Here is a 27,450-nt window from a genome sequence, read left to right on the forward strand (position 1 = left end):
TTTAGGCTTTGTCCTCCCTCTCAGCTCCATGATGCCACACTCTCTAGTCAAGGCCCAGATTACAAAGGGATAAGGGGACACCAAATTTGCTATGACAACCCATTGCTCTCTTCTTGTTCCAAGATGAGGTTGAGAAGAGCAGGCTCAAGTCAAAGCATTGCTTAAAATGCCGTTATTTAAAACTCCTCTCTTCTAGGGGCTTCCCTGGTGGCTCAGTTGATAAAGAATCTGTCTGCAATGCAGGAAATGTGGGTTCAATCCCTGGATCATGAAGATCCTCTTGAGAAGGAAATGGCAACCCACTCCAGTATTCTTGCCTGGGAAACCCCATGGACTTAGGAGCTGGTGGGCTACAGTCCATGGAGTCGCAAGAGTTGGGTATGACTTAATGACTAAACCACCATAACCTTTCTTCTGGATTTGTTCACTAGATTTTGGTGAGTTCTGCCTCATAAGAGGTTACCACAGCCTCAGAATGCTATCTGAAAGTAAATACTGAACATTTATTATGTATGATTATAAAAAATATGGTTGCTAATTATCTTATACTTAATTATCATTATATTAAATAATTACTTACTATCACTGAAAAGGAGAAATGTTGGTCTCTTGGAGTTTCTGGGCAGGGCCTGGAAAAGAACCTTTATCCCATTAAGCCCAGCCCCTCTGTAGCCATCAGCACAGGTAACTGGACACATGCAGCCCTAACCTTCAACCTTGGTCCTGCACCTCTCTGTATGCCCCCTCTCATACTTCTTTTCCCTACCAGTTCTCAGCTCACCCAGATTCTGGCCTCCTGGGTTATTTTCTTATCTGTAGCCCCAGATAGGACTCTGCTTACCACCAACCTGGTGCTGACATCTGCCTCTCCTTCTGTTCACATTTCCTGGTGAGACCCTGGGTTCCCACTGCTCAACACAGACATTCCCAAGTAGCAACTTCCCAGTTCATCCAGCACCAAAGAGGACCTGAACACAAAGGCAGAGAGCTGAGAAATATGGTATTCCCTAACTAAGTTTCAATTCTGGGGGCAGCTATTAGCAGCTTATTCTCCAGTCCCTGCATTGTGACTCTGGATGACAGTATGGCCAGCATAGTGTCAACATTATGCTTGCACTAAGAGCTCCTCCAGATGACCATGGACTTTTACCTGAACTCTGGAATACATGGCAAGACAAACAGGGACCAATGTACAGGAAATATGAGGGAGGGAACAAAACACAGGGTCATTCAAAGATCAAGTGTGTTTGCCTTGCCTGGATTTATAAGCAGATAAGGTGCTCCTATACCATAGAGGTAACATCCAAGGAAGACTCAACTCCACTACCTCATTGTCAGTCTTCACTTGAGACATTTTCTACTTGATTCAACTTCTACTCTCCTTCCATACTTGGTTCTGATCAACTGAAATTCTGAGCTTTTGACTTATCTCCTCAATAGTTTGTGTTGTGCCCCTTGGGTTAGGGTTAGATATTAATCCTTTATTACAGGCTTTGGTTTGCCTTCTTAGGGACACTTCAAATGTGCTTTGCGGAGCACATGGGCTATGTAGCCCAACACTAGTAAAAATCCCTATACCAATCCTAGATGAGACTCCAAACCACAGCATAGCCCAGTTTGCTCCAATCCCTAAGAAAGGAATTTGAACAATTATAGGGTGAGTATAGTGAAGGAGAGAGGGAGGGAAGGAATTACTAACATTTTTGAGCACTTTTTATAAGCCAAGTATTCTTCTGGATTTTTTGTTCATAGTATCACCTTTAATTTTCATGATTCATTAGAATGTAAATTCCTTGAGGTCAAAGACCTTTGCTCTTGCTATCTCCAGTGCCCAGAACAGTGCCAGATGCATAGAAAATGCTCAGAAAATTTTGGGTGAGCACACCTATCACCAGATCTTGATTGCTAAAAGCCATTTCCCAATCAAAGGAACCAGGGCTCCTTGGAGAGACGGCTGATTAAAGGGCTGGGGCAGAGAAAATATAAGATGAGCCCGAAGCATGTTATAGTCCCAGAAAGAAAGTAGTGCTCAAAAAAAAAAGGATGCAGGTGTATCATAGGGGCACAGGAACCAACCTGAAAGGATTCCCCATGGCCAGAGACAGAACAATTTGAATAGCAAGATAAATGACATAGCATTAGATTATTACCTAAAGTATAAAAGAAACACAAGTCCATACGAATGAATAAATGAATAAGAAACAACTCTTCCTTACCAAAGAACTCCAAATATTGTACGTATTGCCCTCTAATGGGTAGAGCAATTCCCCACTCCCCATTCCCACCTAGAGAACTGGCTCCAACCCATACTCAGCCCAGTTTTCAGGGCTGATCACTCTAGCTAGGAGTTTACAGCTTATAATGACTTTTCCCCAGTAGATGTCCCAAGTTAAGCCAATTTTAATAACTACTTGCCTGTTTAATATAATAAGGTCAAATTCTGCCCCTAATATACACAATTTATATTAATTTGTTTGAATATTTTATACAATTATCCAAGGACTGAGAAAATATTTTCTTTTTTGTTGTATGCTGTCAATTAGCAGCATATGACACAATATATGTCATATGTTGTGTCAATATAACTGACAATAGTAAGTTATATTTAAAGACCTACTACATGTAAGCGTATATCTTCATTACTATAATCCTATAAGTATTATTATCACTCATTTTTACAAATAAGGAAACTGAGAGTTGGTGAGGTTAAATGACTTCCCCACACAACTAACAAATGATAAGCCAACATTTAAACTTACACTGATTCCTACACCTATATTTTCCCCACTGTGCCATACTGCCTCACCAAAACTAAAAGCCCTGTACATACATTATTCCATATGCAAAGCACTATGAAAACAGGAAGAGCTAAAATCATGCCTACCAATTTTGTTTCAGATTCTAGATGTGTGGCGTACTTATTGTTTCTTGCCTGAGGATTTACTCTCTATACTTGCCTTACAGAGAAGGTAACAGATGCAGAATGTGAGAGCAGAAGGAAAACAAAATGTGTCCTGATGCCAAAGTCAAAATTAACTTAACAGGAGAGAAAAGTTGAAGAAGGCAAATTCATTTTTGTGATAGAGTTTAATTTAGATCACCCATGCTTCAACAACGTTTTACAAGTCATAAAAGACATCGGGATTCTACCTTGGTTTGGGTTTTGGGTTTTTTTTTTTAACTCTTTCTTTAGTGGAAAGGGTTGCAGATTTAAAAAACAAAACAAAACACGGTTGTTTGTTTCTTGCTTATTTGCTTACATGCCATTATTTCCCTACTAGGTTCAGTGATCCACGGAGATCACCATGTCTTATTTATCATTTTATCCCAATGTCTGACAAAAAGTAGGAACCCAAAAAATGACTGAGTGAAGGAATAAATGAAGGAAGAGACAACAAGCAAACCACTATCTAACCAACAATGGTACAAAGGAGGTAGGGTACCCAAAGCTGAGGTCTTTTCTCTTCCAGCCAGAGGATTCATTCCAGTCTCTATCAATCTTCTTGGTAGGACAGGAATCCCTTTCCTGAGTTTATAAGGTGCTTAAAAGGCAGATTCACATTCAGCTCACACCCACTGAGAACCTGCCACGTGTCAGGATCTTTCATGTACAATATCTTACGTAAAGCATCTAATAACCCTGTAACTATTTTTATCCCCATTTTTCAGATGAGGATGCTTAGGCTCAAAGAAGTTAAATGCTTTGCCCTGGGTCACACCGCTAAAAAGGAAGAGGACTGGAAGCTGAATCTGGTCTCAGTTAAAGATCAACACACTCCACTCCCCCACTGCAGCTTCCCCACTGCATACCAACCCCATGTCTACCATTTACCATATTTCAGTAGAATTTACGGCACACCTTTTTCACAACTTAACATCCCTGAAATAGGGATGCATTTTATAAATGATAGCCTCTTAAGTGACTTGAAATGTGGTCATGGTTTCTCAAAAAATATTAAATCCACCATCCCTATCCTGTGTCATTCGTTACCTCTGACCGAGAGCTGATGTCAGAGCCTCTATTCTGTTTGTAGAGTCAAAAGGAAGCACAAAGGACCTATTGCAATAATTTAAAGAACTGTAGGAAGGCATCTCTGATCAAAACACTTTTCTACAGTGTTTTTATTTTATCACTTAACTACCAGAAATCCTTATCTTAATGTGTAATAGTTGAATTGGCTTATTTCCTTTTGATCCCAACTAAATTCACCTCAGAGCTTCCCTGGTAGCTCAGCTGATAAAGAATCTGCCTGCAATGCAGGAGACACTAGTTTGATTCCTGGGTTGCGAAGTTCCCCTGGAGAAGGAATAGGCTTCCCATTCCAGTATTCTTGGGCTTTCCTGGTGGTTTAGACAGTAAAGAATCCATCTTCAACACAAGAGACCTGGACTCAATCCCTGGGTTGGGAAGATCCCCTGGAGGAGGGCATAGCATCCCACTCCAGTATTCTTGCCTGGAGAATCCCATGGACAGAGGAGCCTGGTGGGCTACAGTCCATGGGGTCAAAAAGACTCGGACACGGTTGAGCAACTAAGCCCAACACAAGATCACCTCAGAGGCAAAGGGAATTTTAACTGGGGATAAACTGAGGGCAGTTAGGGAGTTGAAACCATTTGAATGGGAAAGTAGAGTATTTTGGGAAGGATAAGAGGGTGCCTTAGGGGAAAGTTAAACAATAGGGGCTGGCTTAAAGAGTAGAGTTAAAAATGGAAAAAACATTTTAAGAAGGTAAATAAATATAGTCCAAGCAAAGATTACCACACATTAAAAAGAATATTTACGAGAGAATGTCATAGGAGACTGATGTTAAGAGCAGAGAGAAGGTCTTATTTCACATTTATAAGTTAACCAAATGCCCAGAGTGAAGTGAAATGGTCCTTAATTTATATTTTGATATTAAAACTATTTTTAAATCATTGATTATTGCACTACCCTAAAACTATCACCTTTTGTGTCTCTTATGAACCAAAAAAATTCTCAAAGTGAGATATCTAGTTCTTGATCAATGAGTATCTATTAATAGGAAGCCAGAAATCTCCTGCATTTGACCCTGTATTGGATCCACTTTTCCTGTCTCATCTAGGAAGTATCATTAGCTCAACAAAAATTCTGTCCTGTCACAGGTCACAGGTCAATTTGCAGATAAAGGCCAAGGCACCCGTGCAACCAGTTCTATGCCCACAGCAATGTAGTAAGAGCCTGTCTCTCACTGACCTGAGAGATCTGTATCCTGGTTTACTGGGCAAGTCAACATGGTGCCTACCATATCTACAGCACCATCTAATAGCACTCAAACTACAGTTCCTGATGAGGGGAAGGTAGGGGGTGTGAATGTCAGGGGAGATCCCAAACTTCTTCTTAAGCATGGATGACCATGTTTTGTAGCTCATGACCTAATTTCATGGTTTTTGCTAATTGGACCAGGGGAGGACATCTGACTCAAGGAAAACCAATTTGTAGACTACTATTTGTGGCAGCCTATGAAGTAATCTGGCTCAAGAGCACTTTCTTTTTATTTATTTATTTAATTTCTTTGGCCGTGTTGAGTGTTCATTGCTGTGCGGACTTTTCTCTAGTTCTGGTGTGTGGGCTTCTTGTTGTGGTGGCTTCTGTCGTTGTGGAGCACGGGCTGTAGTGCTTAATGGCTTAGTTGCAGTTCCCAGGCTCTAGAGCACAAGCTCAATAATTGTGGCACCCAGGCTTAGTTGCTCCGCAACACGTGGGATGTTCCCAGCTCAGGGACTGATCTTGTGTCTCCTTGCAGGTGGACTCTTTACTGCTAAGCTACCAGGGAAGCCCAAGAGCACTTCCTGATGCATGTCCAGATTGGAGCAACTGAGTTCTATCTCTTTGAAGGACAAATGATACAGAGATGCAGAGATGCAATGATGCCAAGAAAGACAACTCTCAACTGGAAGTGGAAGAAGGAGATGGACACAGAAAGGAGGAGCAGATTCAAAGGGAGAAGCTAAGTCACTTCAGTGGTGGAACAGCAAAGATTGACAACGATACTGAATAACCTCCCAGTTCTATTTTCTGAGACAGCTGGCCATGGTTCCTGTTTTTCCTGAGATGTTTTGCTTATTTGGGTTTATCCTGAGTTTTCCTGCAATGCAGTACATTCATCAGAACTGGCTGAGTTTTGTGGTGGTAACAAGGAACAGGAACATCTCAGTAGTTTAACATAACAAATTATCATTTCACTTTGTACAGAATCTGCTCCAGATTTAGGAGACTGTCTAGAGCATAAATCCTTCAACATTCCAGATTTCTAGCTGAAAACTAATCCCTGGTTCTTAAATTCTTCTCCCTACATGTGATCTATTGCTTCCACTAACAGCCATTGACCAGAGCTTATCACATGGTCCACTCAACTTCAAGGAAGCTGACAAATGGGATTTTCCAAGTACTGAGAAGAAAAATGGAAACATGGGTAAATTGGGTACTTAAATATGGGATACCTTGTACAATACCTGTAGTCTTTCCTCGGTGCCTTAATCATTTTAGCTCCTCCTTTGTTTCACTGAAACCCATCAAGCAGTGTCATTTACTCACCTTGTCATTTACTTACCTTTGATTCACTCTCAATGCACCTAGCCACACCTCCTAGCAAATTTGATGCCTCATGATAAATAGCAAAACTTACAGCAAGCAGGGACTTGGACTGTTGAGTAGATGCTTTCAGCAGCCTTTTTTTCCTTCTAAAATAAGAATAGTAGCAGAGGATGATGGATTTTTGCCATGTGGTAAGGGGGAGGGAAAAGATAATGACAGCTAATGAGATCATCTCAGTAGGACTAAATTACTGTAATTTATTTCTTTGCAAATTATTGTAAAAAGAGTAAGTTCAATCTAAAAAGAAAAAGAGGTTTAAAATTTACTGAGTATCTACTATGTCCATCACTTCACACAGACATTATCTCATTTATTCACCAAAAACCCATATCTGTGAGCTAGCTATGACTGTCTTCCAGCTGACAAAACCAAGAAGAAGAGGTTATATGATTTTAGAAGCAGTTATATGAAGAGGTTATATGATTTTTCCAAAGTTACACAGCTGATAACTGAGAATTCAATCCAACCTTCTAAATCCAGATTTCCAAATCTATGCTTTCACAATTTCATGAAGCAGAAGCAGCAGCAAACTTTAAATACATTCTAGGAGAAATGTTCCAGATTTTCTGGGGCTATTCCTAGAAGAAATAAGATTCGGGGAGGATTGAATTGATTTTAGGAAAGCCCCCAAAACTTTTCAAGATGATGACCTCATGCATTCATTTATGAATTCACTTATTCAAAAAGATTTAATGAGTGAGGATAAAAAGGAAGTGAAAATGAAAAGACAAGATTGAAAATCCCTGTTCTCAAGCTGCTGACTATATTTAGGCATAGCCCCACGAGTAAACAATGATGGTATCATGGGATAAGAGTCACCCTAGGAATGAGCAAGTGGTGTTGAGAGCCCTAATCCAGTGTTACCATGCAGTTTCCTGTGAAACAGAGTCAAAGATGGAGATTTATGTGCAGAAGACTTGCTCTCATGATTGACACCTATAGGAAGAAGTGAAAGAAGGTGAACTGGGGGAAAGAATAAATTGGGCTGTGATACAGTTGTGACAAAGTCCCCAGTCTTTCCAAGAGAGAACTATGGGGCTGAAATGGCCCACAGCACTGTCCCAATAGGGGCAATGAGACCAGGCCTTTATGCCTCTATCTACTTCTGTGACTAGTCATTGCAAATGGGCTGCCCCAAGGAAGGAAGGCATGACCTTTAGTAAGTGGCTCTTCAACTCAAGGTAATCTCCAAAATGAAATTTAGCAGGGATCTGAACTGCTACCAACGCTCTCAGCAGTTAGAACAGTGAGTGCTTTAGTCATGAAGAGGCAGAGGAATCCAAGTGGCACACTATTTCATCCCTACATCAACCTCCAGGGAAGGTTTTCTGGAGGTGACCCTGGAGCTGAGTCTTGAAGGACAACAGGAGTTGTCCAGGGGAAGGGCAGGTACAAAGACATAGCAACCTGAGAAGAGTGCATTCAGGGTGGTTTGTCATGCCTGTAGAAATGAAGAATATCTAAGGAAAGTCATAAATGCTGAGGTTTAAACGTAGAACATGACGTGTTGTGCTAAGGAGTTTGGACTCCTCCCTGAAGGCAATGGGAAGGTATTGAAAATTTTTATTCAGAGAGTGATATAATCAGATTTGCTTTGTAAAAATATCATTCTGGCAACAGGTGAATGTATTAGATGAGGAAGAAACCGAAGGAAGTGAAGCAGGGCCCTGCGACAGTGAACCCAGAGAGAATGCTTGAACTGACTAGTAACCGAGCAGTGAGAATGGATATTCCAGAAATTGTCAGTGAACAAAACTGAGAAAAGTGTAAGACATCAATGATGTCTTGAAATGATATGGGTAGGGAAAGTTAAAAAGTCAAGAATGTCTCAGAGGATGGTTCCATCCATATGTTGATCTAAATCTGGAGGTAAATATGCTAAGTTCAGTTTTGAACGTATTGTCCATGGTGCATTCATGGGGCAGTCTCCAGCTACAGAAGTTTGCCCATCTCCAGAGCTCAGGAGAGAAATCCAGTTGGAGGTAGAGTCAGAATCCACATGTGGATGGTAGCAGAAGCCATGGGAATGGGCGAGATCACCCAGTGAGTATGCTCTAACATGTACATGTACATGTAGCTGCTTTAAATGTACACACAAAAGAAAAACAGTATTTAAAATGGAAAGGAACTCACAAATAAATGCTAGAAATGCTGCAGGAGAGAGGGATGTCTTAGAAACCCAAGAGAGGAGAGTTTTGAGCAATGCCAAGGGCAGCTGAATGCTTTTGAATAGTTAAGACACACAATTTTCCAGAACGGTAAAGAGATCACTGGTACCGTTGGCAAGGAACATTTTGATGATATGAAGGAGACAGGACTGGAAAAAAGACAATAAGGGAGACAGGGCTGAACCTTGGAGACATTATGTTAAGTGAAATATTAGCCACCAAAGTACAAATACTGTATGACTCCCCTTGCATGAGGCACCCAGAGCTGTCAAACTCAAGAAACAGCAAGTGGGATGCTGGTTGCCAGGGGCTCATGGTAGAGGAGGAGGAATAGAGAATTATTATTTAATGGGTATAGAGTTTTAGTTTGGGAAGATGAAAACATTCTGGAGACAATAGCAGTGATGGTGGTATAATAATATGAATGTACTTAATGCCATGGAACTGTACACCGGAAATAGTTAAAATGGCAAATTTTATGTCATGTGTATTTTACTATAAAAGGGAGTGAGAATAAAGGAGGGAATGAGAGATGAGAAAGTGGAGGGACTGAATGTAACCCTCTCTCAGGAAGCTTGAAAGGGAAGAAAAGGAGAGAGGGTGAGAGCTAAAGGAGAGTTGTGGATGGGGGAGGCATTTTTAGGTGAGAACCAGTAGAGAGGCATTCCGGAGATTTCAAAGGTACAGCAAAGAGAAGCCGTGCTGTGAGTTTAGCAAGACCGAATTATGGTGAAATAGGGGCCATGCGAGCTGCTGCTGACTCTTTCTGGTGAACACTGAGGGAGGTTGAATGACATAACTAGAGAGTGAATTTTGACCCTGAAGGATGGCCAAAGGTCTTACTCTGCCCAGATTATTAACTTGCGTTGGGAAAATTTACGAAACCACCGATGCACTAAGTTGTGACTATTTTTTTTAATTTATTAATATTTGTCATTGAAGTATAGTTGAATTGCAATGTTGTGTTAAGTATTTCCAACCAGTCCATCCTGGTTGGAAAGGAAATCAGTCCTGAATATTCATTGGAAGGACTGATGCTGAAGCTGAAACTCCAACACTTTGGCCACCTGATGCAAAGAACTGACTCATTTGAAAAGACCCTGATGCTGAGAAAGATTGAAGGCAGGAGGAGAAGGGAACAACAGAGGATGAGATGGCTGGATGGCATCACCGACTCAATGGACATGAGTTTGAGTAAACTCCGGGAGTTGGCAGGAGGCAGATGGACAGGGAGGCCTAGCATGTTGTAGTCCATGGGGTTGCAAAGAGTTGGACACAATTGAGTGACTGAACTGAACTGAACTGAAAGTTACTCAGCTATATATATATATGTATATATATGTGTGTATATATACGTATATATATGTGTGTGTGTATACACACACACACACACACACACACATATATACTTTTTTTCATATTCTTTTCCTTTGTGGTTTATCACAGGATACTGGGCTGGATGAAGCACAAGCTGGAATCAATATTCCTGGGAGAAATATCAATAACTTCAGATATGCAGATGACACCACCCTTATGGCAGAAAGCAAAGGAGAACTAAAGAGCCTCTTGATGAAACTGAAAGAGGAGAGTGAAAAGTGGCTTAAAACTCAACATTCAGAAAACTAAGATCATGGCATCTGGTCCCATCACTTCATGGCAAACAGATGGGGGAACAGTGGAAACAGTGAGAGACTTTATTTTCTTTATTTTGGGGGGCTCCAAAATCACTGCAGATGGTGACTGCAGCCATGAAATTAAAAGACACTTGCTCCTTGGAAGAAAAGTTATGACCAACCTAGACAACATATTAAAAAGCAGAGACATTACTTTGCCAACAAAGGTCTGTCTAGTCAAAGCTATGGTTTTTCCAGTAGTCATGTATGGATGTGAGAGTTGCACTATTAAGAAAGCTAAGTGCCAAAGAATTGATGCTTTTGAACTGTGGTGTTGGAGAAGACTCTTGAGAGTCTCTTGGACAGCAAGGAGATCCAACCAGTCCATCCTAATGGAAATCAGTCCTGAATATTCATTGGAAGGACTGATGCTGAAGCTGAAACTCCAATACTTTGGCCACCTGATGCAAAGAACTGACTCATTGGAAAAGACCCTGATGCTGGGAAAGATTGAAGGCAGGAGGAGAAGGGGACGACCGAGGATGAGATGGTTGGATGGCATCACCGATTCAATGGACATGAGTTTGAGTAAACTCCAGGAGTTGGTGATGGCCAGGGAGGCTTGGTGTGATGCAGTCCATGGGGTCGCAAAGAGTTGGACATGACTGAGCGGCTGAACTGAACTGATTGAATATAGTTCCCTGTGCTATACAGTAGGACCGTATTGTTTATCCCACTCTATATATACAGTTTACATCTGCTAATCCTGAACTCCCAATCCAACCCTCTCCCATCTCCCTCCCTCTTGGCAGCCACCAGTCTGTTCTCTATGTCTCTGATTCTGTTTCTGTTTCATAGATAGATTAATTTGTGTCATATTTTAGATTCCACATATGTGATGTCATACAGCATTTGTCTTTCTCTTTCTGACTTACTTCACTTAGTATGATAATCTCTAGTTGCATCCATCTTGCTGTAACTGTCATAAGCAGATAATAGTGGCCTCATGTCACTTTCAGATTAAATTGGTCAATCACATAGAGTAGTGCATCATATATGATGAATAGACACAATAATATTGTAATATGTAAGTTTTTATTTTTCAATTACATGTTGGATGATATTTTATTTAAGAAAGGGGAAAACATTTACAAATTTTGAAGCTCATTAAAATTTCAAGGAAGAATATTATCTAAATTTCAAGAGCGTAGGTCTAAAAGTTTTATTCTTAAATACTTCCCTATTTAATTAAATTTTAATTTACTATATGTTATTTTATAGTATATTATTTAACATACCTACAAGGAAAATATTCTCAAGTCACAGAGGACTTGAATCAAAGGGGAAAAATTAGTTAAGGAAAAGAACAAATTTTATCCAGAGTGAAAAAGATAGGGCTTCTGTTTAGAAGCACCACATTTAATCCATATATTTTTAGTCAAACATTGTGTTGTATTTTTTTCTGTTTAGACACAAAAGTTTATGAATTATAAAGATAGGAATCTTTAATATATCTATTCATGAACATAAACTTACACTCACCAATGCTTGTAGAAGATTTGGCTTTTGGCCATGATTATGTGAATTCATATCATTTCTTAGTTATATAAAGACATGGAGCCAGGAAATCAAATATAAACAGAAATGCTCTCTCATTTCCAGTCCCCAGTCTTGAGTTGAGTCCTGAGGTTTCTGTGGCAGCTTTTAGATCCATTCTATATGATTATGTAGATGGTTTAAGAGATTCCTTCTTTGCTACATATGTATGATCTTATCATTAAAAAATACCTTTGGGATCATACTATGAGTCATAATAATGACACTAATATATAAATTTCTGTGTATTTATGCATACATATACGTATAATTTTAAGAGACATCTATATGCATTATCTCAAAAAAAATTTAAATCTTTGAGATGTGAAAAGTATGTCATAATTGTCACACAAGATATATATAACAAGTATGACACAAAGACAGGTATGTCTTAGGAGCCACCAATATTACACCCATTGTGTGTGCATGGTCATTAGGAAATCGAGGACATGCCACATTAAAAATGAAAGATGACATTGTCCCCTGAAGTCTGGAACATGTGAACCAACTAAAAGTTGTAAGGAGAAAAAGGAAAGGAAAGTAAAAGATTAGTCTTTTCTGAGAAGATGTCAAGCAGGTGGCGGTAAGCTTCCCTTTCAACCTTATCTTTAATAAACAAGAAATAGGTATGCTCTGCCTTTATATTTCTGCTAAAATGCTTTGTTCCTTTAAAGGGGAAGAAAACAGGACATCACGTTCTTTTAATGAGTCTACTCTCTGAGTCTCTACTCTGGCAGAAAGTGAAGAAGAACTAAAGAGCCTCTTGGTGAAACTGAAAGAGAAGAGCGAAAAAGTTGGCTTAAAGCTCAACATTCAGAAAACTAAGATCATGGCATCCAGTCCCATCACTTCATGGCAAATAGATGGGGAAACAGTGAAAACAGTGGCTGACTTTATTTTTTTGAACTACTCTCTGAGCCTCTTCTAGGTGTGTGAAGTATCATTCTAGGCCAATTGCTTAATTGTTGCTTTGACAAAGTCTATCATCAATTCAGTTCAGTTCAGTCACTCAGTCGTGTCTGACACTATGCGACCCCACGGACTATAGCACGCCAGGCCTCCCTGTCCATCACCAGCTCCCGGAGTTTACTCAAACTCATGTCCATTGAGTCGGTGATGCCATCCAACCATCTCATCCTCTTTTGTCCCCTTCTCCTCCTGCCTTCAATCTTTCCCAGCATCAGGGTCTTTTCAAGTGAGTCAGTTCTTCACATCAGGTGGCCAAAGTACTGGAGTTTCAGCTTCAACATCAGTCCTTCCAATGAACACTCAGGACTGATCTCCTTTAGGATGGGCTGGTTGGATTTCCTCGCAGTCCATTCAACATTTAAATGATTCCCTGGAAGATATAATTATAGTAAATGTTTTTACTATAAAAGGAAAAATATATCATCTTACATGTTGAAATGTTGTCTTAATAATAGACAATGGACTCTTTCTAACTTACAAATTAGTATATATGCACTATACATATATATATATATATATATATATATATATATATATATATTTATACCAAGGCTGGAAGAAAGACCTTTCAGAGTATCTTTGGCATGAGAAACTTCATAAGTAGATCTCTCTTTGTTGCTATAAACTCAAATCATATTTCATAAAATTTCAGAAGTCCATTAAAAGAAAGACCTACTCAAAATCAGTAATTTTTTAATTAATTAAATGTTCTAAGTATCTAAATGAGTATGGGACCTACATTTACAAACTCTTTGTTATTCATAAATATTATTAGGAATCAAAGTAAAAGTAAGATTTTCCTAAAAATATTAGACCATTACCCTGTATGGTGTCTAAATATTTTGAAACAAAAATCAAAGTGAATGGCTTAGCATAGTTTCAAAGGGAATGTTAACACTGTAACCATCTTGGAAATTTTACAGAAAGTAATTGTAGCTACACATCTTCCTTCCACCATGTGAAAGCTCAGGAAGAAAATGTTTTTCTTTCGCTTGTACTTTAAACTAAATCCATTTCTTTGATCTTTTTGGAAAATCCCCCATAATTAGCAAGAGGGCTTGAACAAAACATAACCCTTATTTGTGATTATGTTTTTGAAGTGCACTTTTGAATGCACAAATATACAGGTCAAAATTAAGTAATTATCTCCCACACATTGTTTTCTTGCAACACAGTAAAATGTTAGAGCTACTCAGTAACAAGTAGTATTTTTGTTTGTTTGAGTGTTGTCTATGTCTTTGTAGCTATTTTTAAATTATCAAATTTTTTCATAAAAATTACATCAAACACTTAAGCAGGACATAGGACTTTAAAAGAGCATTCAGGTCAATACAACTAATATGCCATGGAAAAATTATGATTTTTTATATTTCTAGAACTACTTTCTACAATTTTTTTTCAAATGTTCCCTTGAATAGGCCTGAGAATAAAGTCTTCTAATATTTGTGTTATCTGAAATGTATTAGTTAAGCAATAGTTGGCTAATTTAAAAAAAACAGAAGCAAATGTATTACTCCCAAATTACACCGATTATAGTTTTTAACTTTTTTGCCTTTTCATAGCTCAGAACATACACTATCATTACAAGACACTCATCAATACAGCACCATACATGGGAAAGTGTAGGAAACATAGTTAAACATTGCATTAATACATGCCATGAATATTATTCTCTAATGTAAATCCTCTATTTACTTGGCACTGAATACCTGAATTTTAAATTCAGAAGTCTTTGAAGAATACCTAATGTCCTTTTTCTCTCATGAAAGTATGGTTGAAAGGAAATCCAATTATTTTACTTTTCTAAAAGCTTTAATTCCTGACAAATTATAATCTCTTATAACTTGTAGAAACACTTTTTAGATGCTGAATCATTCACTGTTAACACATAATCCAACTTGGTATTAAAGGGTTGGGACTATTTGTTGGACCCTGTGACACAAAATTGTGTTAACCTTTATTTCATCTGTCTATTTGTACTGTTTCCCAATATAGAAAACTTTATTTATCTGGTTTCATTAGGAAAGAAGTATTTCAAAAATTTTCCAGACACTCAAAGTTCATCTCTTTAAATCCACAAATTTGTTTTATTTTCACCATGTCTATTTTTAGATTTTTAAAAATATGCTGTATATTTTCTTAAACAGAGTAATCAGCATAATGTAACTGGTTCTTGATTGTTCAGGTATCAGTTTTACACATTCATTATTGTCCCACTTATACATTTAACCATTTTATGCCTTGCACAAGGCCCTCACAGCCTGGTGTACTGTGTACAGGACTGTCTCCTTTTGTACAGAGTGGACTAGACTGAATTGTGTCTATGCTCCTGGGCTTGCAGTGTTTTGTTAGAGTAGTGACAAGCCTGGCATGCTTGCAAAGAGTCGGACATGACTGAACAACTGAACAACAACAACAAGTGATGTGTAGGAGCAAGGAATTAAGCTTTCATGTCATGCAGACGTGGATTCCAATCCCAGGTCCACTATTAATGAATTATACAATTGCGGGGAATTGCTTAGCTATTTACAGTTTCAATTTCTTCATCTGCAAAGTACTTATGCTAACTTGCAGAATGGTTGCAGAGAGAGAGTTAAATCATAACTGTAAAGGGTCTGGTGATCCCCAGTCCTCAGCCTCCTTCCTTGTTCTTGTGTGTCAGTTCTTGCTCCCGCCAGCTTTCTTCTCTTACATTGGCTTATCCCTGTAGACTGTGACAGCAGGAACTTCCTCAGACCTGTTCATCACTGTACGCCTGCCACGAGAACTTCGCCAGTGTGGTCTCTGGTAAAACAACACTTGTCTTTGAATTCGGACCCTATCTGTTTCTATTGTGTGATTCTGGGCAAGTTTATCAACTTCTCTCCAACTGTTTCCTTGTCTGTGAAACGAGGGGACTCATAATACGTACCACCTAGGATCAGATTAGCTATTTCTGTAACTATCCCTCACCCAAGGTAAACACACAATACATGTTAGGGTCTGTAAAGCCTGGGGCAAAAATTTATTGTTTCTAATGTTCTGTGCCCCCAGAAATGAAATAATCAAGTTTATTTAAATAAGCTTAAGTATAAGAAAATTTCTACTAATAAAGATTATGAGCTTTAGCATAGTTTTTAAACCTTTCCCCCTCCTTTCTTTTTAAAGCCACTCAGAAATTTTACACTTAACCTCTGGGTGAGTGGGTCCTATTTTGATTGCTGGATAAATGATCTCAAGATAATTGGAAGTTTTGCCTCTTAAGTCTTTGAGATAACCTATCTTTTTTTCTTACTGTTATTTTAATCCATTTTCTGTTTTATTTACAGTGACAGATTTGAAGTTTCATATAAGTTAACCAGTTTGTATGTGTTCTCACGTATAAATGTTTGCCTTTTATTCGTGTGTGACCAATCGTGTAATAGCCAAGGCGACAATTCAGCATGTCATTAATAAAAATTCACAGCAGTTGTATTTCTAAATCTTAACACCAAACTCGTTTAAATATCGAATAGAACAGTCAAATATTTACATTATGTATTCCATTTCTTTGTGTTTAAGTATCATCTATTTGTCTTCAACTCTGTTTTGTCTAATCTTCCAGTTGAATAATTCGTTGGAATTTGGAAGTAGTGATAAAAAATGAGGGTAGATGCCTATTGCTGAGGAGTGAAGAGCAACCGATTGTTTAGAAGAGCAGAAGAATCACTTATGTGGTATACACAGATGGTTCAATTAAATCTAGAACTTGAATAAACAAAAGTTTTAACTGAATTTCAAGCTATGAAAGGAATTATTTCTTATTTTCAATCTCACTACTATTGATTATTTCTATTACTCAATCTCACTACTCTGTACCTATAAAACAAGGTTTTTGCTGTGTTCCTTTTTATGCTTATCAAACAAGACACTGTTTGACATTGATCATAATATCAGTAGAATTCTAATGGTAGTTTCTTCCCTCTGTGTGAAGAGTTACACACAAGCTCTAATCAGGCACATGTTATTACTAACGTGATAATTCTCCTCTGTTCCCTGGACATGTTTGGTTATCCATGTGATCGAAGGGGCCACTTGAACCACACACTTGTTAGGTTGGTTGGCCAGGATCTAGGTGCAACAGGCTAGAGACTGGAAATTCAAAAACTTTCCTACAGAGCAGATAAGAGCTTGAAGGAGGGGATATTCCTAGATGGATTAGAGCATCCCAGAAAGCATTTGGCAAATGCTCAGTGATTGCAACATAGCAGATATTTTTCCAAGGGGGAAGGTGAGAGGCAACAATGATTCATTGAACCATTCCCAAATCTCAGGTCTGACTCCAAATTTAACATTACAGAGGGTCACTAATCAGACCACTTGTGACTCTCATGGCTTTACATGAGGATTTGTCTTCAGAGTAACTTGACCTGTTCTGATTTTCTTATTATGTATCACTTAGTTGTCTGCAACCCCTAGCCCAGTCTAAACCTCCAGTGTATTAGTATCTGTTAGGATTTGGAATTGGACAGTAAAAGATGAGGGTAGATAGCTATGGTTGAGGAGTGAATAGCAACAAATTGCTTTGGATAGTAAAATCATCTCATAACTGTTCTAACTGAACAATGAAAATTAGGAAAGGAGTAAATAAAAGTTCAAACAAACCTGCAGTTACAAAAAGGCTTATTATCTTATTTTATATCAATCCTACTATTTTATGTGTACAGACAAGATCGTTTTTTACTGAATCCTTTTACTGAAATCCTTTTACTTTGCTTTTCAATCAGTAAAACTACTTCTGAGTGACAGCACTTTCTTGAATTCTAATCTTCTAAGAAGTAAGAGTGACTGTTCACCATTTTCCTAAATATTATGAAATCTGGCCAGTCAGAAACGAAAATGTAGATGTCTATAGTAATGATAATCTTATTAGCCAAGTTGCTTTCTTTAAAAATACATAATACTTTTCCTGTACCACTTCTTTTTCTTTTTTTTTTTTTACCCCAATTCTAGGCATTGGGAAGAGATGAGAACCCTGTCTTACATATCCAGTCGATCCTTATTATTTGTGGAGTACATGTTTGTGAATTTACCTACTCACTAAAATTTACTTGAACCCTCAGATAAATATTCATAGTGACTTTGCAGATCATTTGTGACCATAAGAAGAGCAGCCCAAATTTGAGTCACCCAGTGCTCACATTCCTAGCTATGACTGAGTGAAGCAATGCTCTGCCTTCTTGTTTCCGCTCTCACACTGTCAACCAGTGTCCTTTCTGTAGTCCATTTGGTGCCAAATTTTTCACATTTTTGTGCTTTTCATTGGTGATTTTGTTTAAAATGGCCCACAAATGTAGTACTGAGGTGCTGTCTAGTGTTCCTAAGTACAAGAAAATTGTGATGCTTTCTTTGGAGAAAATATTTGTTAGGTAAGCTTCATTAATGCTGACAAAGGTCCATATAGTCAAAGCTATGGTTTTTGCAATAGTCATGTATGGATGCGAGAGTTGGACTATAAAGAAACCTGAGTGCTGAAGAATTGATGCTTTTGAACTGTGGTGTTGGAGAAGACTCTTGAGAGTCCCTTGGACTGTGAGGAGATCCAACCAGTCCATCCTAAAGGAAATCAGTCCTGAATATTCATTGGAAGGACTGATGCTGAAGCTGAAACTCCAATATTTTGGCCACCTGATGCGAAGAACTGACTCATTTGAAAAGACCCTGATGCTGGGAAAGATTGATGGCAGGAGGAGTAGACGATGACAGAGGATAAGATAGTTGGATGGCATCACTGAGTTGATGGACATGAGTTTGAGCAAACGCCGGGAGTTGCTGATGGACAAGGAAGCCTGGCATGCTGCTTTCCATGGGGTTGGAAAGAGTCCGACATGACTGAGTGACTGAACTGAACTGAAGCTTCATTTGGCATGAGTTATAGGGCTGTTGACTGTGAGTTCAATGTTAATGGATCAACAGTACATATTAAATAAGGTGTCTCTAAGAAGAATTGCACATAAAACGTGGTTATGTACTGATCAGTTGACTAAAATATTGGGACTAGACACTCTCAGAAACTTACCTTGTGTTTCCTCTCGAAGTAACCATTCAGTATTTGCTAGTTCAGTGTTCGCAGCAGCCTTATAAAAGACGTGCAACTTAAGAGACTTAACCATTGGTAGTTTTATGTAAGAATGTTCTTAGCAGCTTTATTCTCCATAGCTAAAACCTTGCATTAACCAAATGTCCATCAACAAGAGAAAAGATAAACATATGTGATAATGAGAGCAATTATAACAAACTAATCCAATAAGGATGAATTTCATAGACATTATACTGAGAAGACGCTGAACATAAAATAGTATAATATTCCAAGAATTTTATAAGTCACTACAGCCTGACTCTGGTCCTCACTATAGACTGAATCTCGTCTTCTCTTTGCCTCACAACGGCCTGACTCTTTGTCTCACTGGGACCTAACTCTTGACTCTTTGCCTCACAACAAAGAGTCTGCACACTAAAGAGTCTGCCTGACTCTTTGCCTCACAATGGCCTGACTCTTTGCCTCACTGGGAGCTAACTCTGGTCCTCACGGGGCCCAGAGTCTGGTCTTCACTGGGCTCTGACTCTAGTCACCACTATGGCCTGACTACGGTCCTCACTATATCTTGACTTTGGTCTTCATAAGGGCCTGACTCAAGTCCTCACTTTGGCCTGACTCTCGTCCTCACCACAGCCTGACTCTGTCCTCTCTGGCCTGACTCTTTGCCATACTATGGCTGACTCCTTGCCTCATTGGGGCCTGACTCTTGTCCTCACTGGAAACTGACATTGTGCCTCACTGTGCCCTGACTCTGGTCCTCTCTATGGCCTGACTCTGGTCTTCTCTGAAAGCTGACTCTGTTCCTCTCTACAGCCTCACTCTTTGCCTCACTGGGACCTGACTCTGGTCCTCACTGGAAACTGACATTGTGCCTCACTGTGCCCTGACTCTGGTCCTCTCTACGGCCTGACTCTTTGCCTCACTGGGACCCGACTCTGGTCCTCACTGGGCCCTGATGCTGGTCCTCACTACGGCCGGACTCTGGTCCTCACTAGGCCTGACTGTTATCCTCACTAGGGCCTGACTGGTCCTCACTGAGCCCTGATTCTTGTCCTCACTACAGCCTGACTATCGTCCTCACTACGTCCTGAATCTGGTCCTCACTAGGGCTTGAATCTTGTCCTCACTAGGGCCTGACTCTTTAACCTAAGATTTTTAAAAAAATATCAAAGTTGTTGCTAGTGAAGAAGTAAGAAGCAAAAGAGAACCATTTAAGGAGACAGAAATGTCCTGTGTGATGATAAGAGCTTCCCAGGTGGCACTAGTGGTAAAGAATCTGCCTGCCAATGCAGGACATGCAGGAGATGAGGGTTTGATCTCTGTGTCAGGAAGATCCCCCATAGTAGGAAATGGCAACCCACTCCAGTAATTTTGCCTGGGAAATCGCATGAATAGAGGAGACGTGGCTACAGTCCATGGGGTCGCAAAGAGTCAGGCACGACTGAGCACAAGCGTGTAGTGTAATGACAGAGGCGTTGGGTATATTCATATATCCATTTGTCAAAATTGTACCACTAGGATTTGTATATTTAAATATATAGACATTTTACCTCAAACAATTGAATGGAAATTGGAGAGCGGGTGAAGGTATAGGTGGTACAAGAATGACAGACTGTAGATCATTATTGAAGCTGGGTGTTGAGTACAGATATTTTTCCACTTATTTTGCATATGTTTGGAAATTTTCAAATTACAAAGTTTTGTTTTTTTTTTTATGAAGAGAGAGAGACTTAAGAGATAAAGCAACCAATGGCACATATATTCTTTTTTTTATCTCAATTCATAAAAACTGTCTGGGTGTTTGAAGAGGTTAGGGAAGTATCTGAGGGACGGTATTTTTAGGTATGATAATTGCATTATAGCTATGTTCTTAAAATAAAGATACTCACTTTTTAAGAGGAATACAAATGAAATTATATGGCATCTGGGAGTTGTTTTGAAATAAACTAGAGGGTATGGTAGAGGTAGAGATAAAACAGGTTTGACCAGGAGTTGAAAATTGTTGAACCTGGATGATAGGTAGGTACATGGGGTTCATCAGACTATTCTCTGTCATTCTGTATACTTGAAATTTCTGTAATAAAAAGATTTTCAAATAATACATTTTTTATAAGTACTCTCACCAGTTGAAAAACTCGAGGCTGGCTAAGTCTAGTCAAATGGATGGAACTGGATCTCTACTAATGTGTGATGCTGATTCTACCTGAGAAGAGACAGGGTAGGCTGGGGACAGGAGCCTGGGCTGGTAACACTAGAAAGGGGCATCTGGTGACTCAGGTTGAGAGGCTGGGAGTTTTGCACAGTGACACAGTGGGGTCAGGTTGTGAAGAAACTGATCTCTGAGAGGTAACTATGGAGGCAGGATAAGCAGGAGGAGACACATATGATTAAAGCAGGATGTGAAACTGCATGAAGGAACTGCTTGAGAAAATATTAAGGGGGTACCAGTTCAAGAGAGGTAGTTACAAAGAATCAATTCTCCGAGAGGCAGAACTCAAGTAGGAAATTTCTATTGGCAAAGTCCACCATTCTTGTATTTAGGCCTACAAAGAGATAAAAACAGACAAACAGAAAACAAAAAAACTGAGGAGTTTAGGGAGTAACTTGCTACTTTATTTATTAAACTAGCTCAGAGAACTAGATGAAATAAACCGGGAAGATTGGGTTATGGGACATCTACCTAGATGCGAGGATGAAATAGGGAGCATTAAAGCAAGTATCATGAGTTTATAGTTTTATAACTTTAGCAAATTTAAATATGGTTCTTTACCCAGAATCTTCTCCCTACCCTCCCCTGGCCTCCCAAGACTTTCTATTCTACTACTCAATGTACTGTAATGTAATGTACCTACTGTAATGTTTAAAAGTCAACATGTTTCTTTTTTACAAAAAAAATTGTTTTATTTATTTGGCTGTGCTGGTCTTAGCTGCAGCATGTGGGATCTAGTTCCCTGAACAGGGATCGAACCCCAGGCCCCCTCCGTTGGGAGCATGGAGTCTTAGCCGCTGAACCACTTTGAACACTGAAGAAGTGAAGTGAAGTCGCTCAGTCGTGTCTGACTCTTTGCAACCCCATGGACTGTAGCCCACCAGGCTTCTCTGTCCACGGGATTTTCCAGGCAAAAAAAACCGGAGTGGGTTGCCATTTCCTTCTCCAGGGGATCTTCCCGACCCAGGGATCGAACCCAAGTCTCCCACACTGCAGGCAGATGCTTTACCCTCTGAGCCACCAGGGAAGACAGTTTGAACACTAATGAAGTAGTATTTTAGAAAGACAGATGTGTTCTTAAAAGTTTTGGAATATAGCTAAGTGTTTAAAATAGTTTTCTAAAAGAATGAAAAATAAGTTCCTACATCAGGGCAGACAGCTAATTGGAGCCATCTTTTCTGATACAAATACATAGACATGCTGCATAAGTATAACAGAAGCAAAAATGAAAGACATAGCTGAGCTTGAGAGAAATAAAGAGGAATTTCTGCTGCCAGAAAAAAAAAATGTTGTGCCAGGGGAAGGGGACTCAAGTCAGAGACCTGCTATTTCATTTTTCCACATCTTTTCTAGAGGATTAGTTATAGTGAAATGTCCTTGCTTATCTGATGAGCACCTACTCATTTATCAGGACTCAACTCAACCACCACTTCCTCTTTGAAGTGTTTTCTGACTGCATTCTCATGAGAAATTATTCCCTATCTATAGTCTCACTATTTCCTAAACATACTTCTGGAAAAGTGCCTATAAAATCTCATTGCACTTATCTATACACTTGATTACAAGCTTTTTGAGGGCTGATAAAATGATAATTAATCTTTGTGTCCATAGGCTGGCACCATAGCAGATGCTCAATAAATATGTGGTGAAAGAATAAATGCATGAAATTTGAGGTACGATGATATCAATACAAGTAATTATTCTATGATTAAATAAATTAATAGGGATGGAAACACAATCTAAATCTTCCCTTCATGAGTTTTCCACTCCTTTCATTATTCAGTAATTTTTACAGCCCCAAAGTAACTGCTGGCATACATGTTTGTTGGACTAATACTAATACTAATATATAGACTGCATTCTTTGATGTACAAACATACTCTTTAAAACATTAAAATCTTAACTAGCTTGTCTTTGACATTTTCCACATATATCTAAAATGTCAGAACCAACATTTGGGGCCTACAAATCTTTTGAGTGAAAGCCCAGGCCTTCAAATTGTGTGCCATTCACAGGTTTAAAATAGGAACATGTTCCATGTTGACTATGAGCTATTTGGAGATTTTTGAGGACATTAGAAGAGAATAATTTTATTTGGGGGAGAAATGTTAGAAGGTAGGAGCTTTGAGAGAGAAGCTATATTATCTGAATATTGAAATGAACACAATACATGCACACACACACATACATGATTACTCTCAAATCCAAGAACCTCAGCAAGAGTTAAATATGCAGTCTAGGGTATTCCTGATCCCAAAGAGAAGTCTGCCTAAATTTTTAGAAACAAAAATTAACTTTTAGTATACATGAACTAACAATATGTAATCATTTGTCAGTATAAAATATGAGAAATTTGGATTAAACATAAAAAGATATATTCATTTGCAGGAAATGAAAAATTTCCAATATAAGGAGAAATACAAGTTTGCAATATTTCAAGTCATAAGAAAAGCTGAGTGTGTCTAATTTCCTCTGCAACATTTACTAGTAAATTAGGTTTATTGAACGATGTTTGAGAGACAGGTGCCAATAATGTGATTTTTTCCTTATGTTCACATCCTAAATACCATTTTTATATTTGCCGGGGGGAGAGTAGAAACATAGTTTTAGCTGACTTTCATATAGTCATAAGGTAGAGGAAATATTGAAATTTACTAAGCAATTTCCCAAGATGAAAAACTTTTTAGAATTCAAGGGATCCCTGTAATATAACTTATTAGTCCCTTGTATGCTTAATTTCTCAGTCGTGTCCAGCTCTTTGTGACGCCATGGACTATTGCCTGCCAGGCTCCTCTGTCCATGGGATTCTTCAGGCAAGAATACTGGAGTGGGTAGCCTATTCCTTCTCCAGGGGATCTTCCCAATGCCAAAAATTGAACAGGGTCTCCTGCATTGCAGGCAGATTCTTTACCAGCTGAGCTACCAGGGAAGCCCTATTAGTTCCTTGCTGCTGCTGCTGCCAAGTCACTTCAGTCGTGTCCGACTCTGTGCGACCCCATAGACGGCAGCCCACCAGGCTCTGCCATCCCTTGGATTCTCCAGGCAAGAATACTGGAGTGGGTTGCCATTTCCTTCTCCAGTGCATGAAAGGAAAAGTGAAAGTGAAGTCACCCAGTTGTGTCCGACTCTTAGCGACCCTATGGACTGTAGCCTACCAGGCTCCTCCACCCATGGGATTTTAATGACTGGATATCTGAATATAACAAATTTGGAATTGCAGATTTTCAACCAAAGGATAGCTGCTTTGGTCAAGGAAATGTAGGTATTAGACTTGATATGTAGACCAAGTAGGTGGCAATTGGAGGTGAACGCATTTTCTGTGACTCAACTGTCCTCTACTCAAAGGACTTCAGATTTTGAAGAACACAATAGAACTGTGGTGGGTAAATTTCAAAAAGAGATTCACAGATTTTGACATATAAATGAATGCCACCTTGATTTTCTACACCTGGCATTGGAGCACAAACCCCACATGGATCTAAGTGGTGGTACATCTACCTTGTTATTGCAGCTCTGTTTCAAAGTAACAGATATTTACTGAGCATTTACTGTATTCCAAGTACTACACTAAGCAATTTACATGTATCTTTTCCTTCAAGAATAAACTTATTGAATTGAGAGTAATAAGTGATACTCATACAAGAGATGAACTGTCCTTGGAATTCTAGTGACAAATACATGACCCCAAAACATATGTTGAAGTTATTGGCCATGTGGCCAAATTCTGAGCAATGTGTGGGTCTGCCTGATTCTGGGAAACACACTTTACTTGATGAAATTACTTTAGGCTTATGACTGTTTTGATTAGCTTCAGCTGTACATATTGCAGACTACGAAAAACTATGCCTTTAAAGAAAACAGAAGTTTATTTTCTCACTTAAAAGAAGTCAAGAGATGGAAAGTCCAGAGCTGCATGTCTTTTCCATGGTCCTTAGGGACACAAGAAGAAGCTGAAGTTGAACGGTTCTATGAAGACCTACAAGACCTTCTAGAACTAACACCCAAAAAAGACGTCCTTTTCATTATAGGGGATTGGAATGCAAAAGTAGGAAGTCAAGAAACACCTGGAGTAACAGGCAAATTTGGCCTTGGAGTACAGAATGAAGCAGGGCAAAGGCTAATAAAGTTTTTTCAAGAGAATGCACTGGTCATAGCAAACACGCTCTTCCAACAACACAACAAAAGACTCTACGCGTGGACATCACCAGATGGTCAACACCGAAATCAGATTGATTATATTCTTTGCAGCCAAAGATGGAGAAGCTCTATACAGTCAGCAAAAACAAGACCAAGAGCAGACTGTGGCTCAGATCATGAACTCCTTATTGCCAAATTCAGACTTAAACTGAAGACAGCAGGGAAAACCACTAGTCCATACAGGTATGACCTAGATCAAATCCCTTATGAGTATACAGTAGAAGTGACAAATAGATTTAAGGGACTAGATCTGATAGACAGAGTGCCTGATGAACTATGGACAGAGGTTCGTGACATTGTACAGGAGACAGGGATCAAGACAATCCCCATGGAAAAGAAATGCAAAAAAGCAAAATGGCTGTCTGAGGAGGCCTTACAGATTGCTGGGAAGAGAAGAGAAGCGAAAAGCAAAGGAGAAAAGGAAAGATATTCCCATCTGAATGCAGAGTTCCAAAGAATAGCAAGGAGAGATAAGAAAGCCTTCCTCAGCGATCAGTGCAAACAAATAGAGGAAAACAACAGATTGGGAAAGACTAGAGATCTATTCAAGAAAATTAGAGATACCAAAGGAACATTTCATGCAAAGATAGGCTCGATAAAGGACAGAAATGGTATGGACCTAAAAGAAGCAGAAGATATTGAGAAGAGGTGGCAAGAATACACAGAAGAACTGTACAAAAAAGATCTTCACGACCCAGATAATCACGATGGTGTGATCACTCACCTAGAGCCAGACATCCTGGAATATGAAGTCAAGTGGGCCTTAGAAAGCATCACTATGAACAAAGCTAGTGGAAGGGATGGAATTCCAGTTGAGCTATTTCAAATCCTCAAAGGTGATGCTGTGAAAGTGCTGCACTCAATATGCCAGTAAATTTGGAAAACTCAGCAGTGGCCACAGGACTGGAAAAGGTCAGTTTTCGTTCCAATCCCAAAGAAAGGCAATGCCAAAGAATGCTCAAACTACCGCACAATTGCACTCATCTCACATGCTAGTGAAGTAATGCTCAAAATTCTCCAAGCCAGGCTTCAGCAATACATGAACCGTGAACTTCCAGATGTTCCAGCTGGTTTTAGAAAAGGCAGAGGAACCAGAGATCAAATTGCCAACATCCGCTGGATCATCGAAAAAGCAAGAGAGTTCCAGAAAAACATCTATTTCTGCTTTATTGACTATGCCAAAGCCTTTGACTGTGTGGATCACAATAAACTGTGGAAAATTCTGAAAGAGATGGGAATACCAGACCATCTGACCTGTCTCTTGAGAAACCTGTATGCAGGTCAGGAAGCAACAGTTAGAACTGGACATGGAACAACAGACTGGTTCTAAATAGGAAAAGGAGTAAGTCAAGGCTGTATATTGTCACCCTGCTTATTTAACTTACATGCAGAGTACATCATGAGAAACGCTGGGCTGGATGAAACGCAAGCTGGAATCAAGATTGCTGGGAGAAATATCAATAACCTCAGATATGCAGATGACACCACCCTTATGGCAGAAAGTGAAGAACTAAAGAGCCTCTTGATGAAAGTGAAAGAGGAGAGTGAAAAAGTTGGCTTAAAGCTCAACGTTCAGAAAACTAAGATCATGGCATCTGGTCCCATCACTTCATGGGAAGTAGACAGGGAAACAGTGAAAACAGTGTCAGACTTTATTTTTTTGGGCTCCAAAATCACTGCTGATGGTGATTGCAGCCATGAAATTAAAAGACGCTTACTCCTTGGAAGGAAGGTTATGGCCAACACAGATAGCATATTTAAAAGCAGAGACATTACTTTGTCAACAAAAGTCCATCTAGTCAAGGCTATGGTTTTTCCAGTGGTCATGTATGGATGTGAGAGTTGGACGGTGAAGAAAGCTGAGCGCCGCAGAACTGATGCTTTTGAACTGTGGTTTTGGAGAAGACTCTTGAGAGTCCCTTGGACTGCAAGGAGATCCAATCAATCCATCCTAAAGGAGATCAATCCTGGGTGTTCATTGGAAGGACTGATGTTGAAGCTGAAACTCCAATACTTTGGCCACC

The 27,450-nt window shown here is 39.2% G+C and overlaps 2 long non-coding RNA genes across 2 annotated transcripts in view; one reads left to right on the forward strand and one right to left on the reverse strand.

Moving 5' to 3' along the window:
* The window catches only part of LOC145544943 (uncharacterized), a 36,340-nt gene extending 35,409 nt beyond the window's left edge, over positions 1 to 931 (reverse strand). Inside the window, exon 1 of the long non-coding RNA XR_014081746.1 lies at positions 849 to 931. This is a non-coding gene — a long non-coding RNA (uncharacterized LOC145544943). The remainder of the gene's footprint in view (positions 1 to 848) is intronic.
* LOC145544942 (uncharacterized) overlaps positions 1 to 16,715 on the forward strand; it is an 82,896-nt gene extending 66,181 nt beyond the window's left edge. The window contains exons 5-8 of the long non-coding RNA XR_014081745.1: positions 5,766 to 6,434; positions 10,231 to 10,468; positions 12,668 to 12,921; positions 15,673 to 16,715. This is a non-coding gene — a long non-coding RNA (uncharacterized LOC145544942). The remainder of the gene's footprint in view (positions 1 to 5,765; positions 6,435 to 10,230; positions 10,469 to 12,667; positions 12,922 to 15,672) is intronic.
* Positions 16,716 to 27,450: the final 10,735 nt, after the last annotated feature.

This window comes from Giraffa tippelskirchi, chromosome 4 (genome assembly GCF_054371585.1).
Source record: "Giraffa tippelskirchi isolate mGirTip1 chromosome 4, T2T-mGirTip1v1.2.pri, whole genome shotgun sequence".
NCBI lineage: Eukaryota > Metazoa > Chordata > Mammalia > Artiodactyla > Giraffidae > Giraffa > Giraffa tippelskirchi.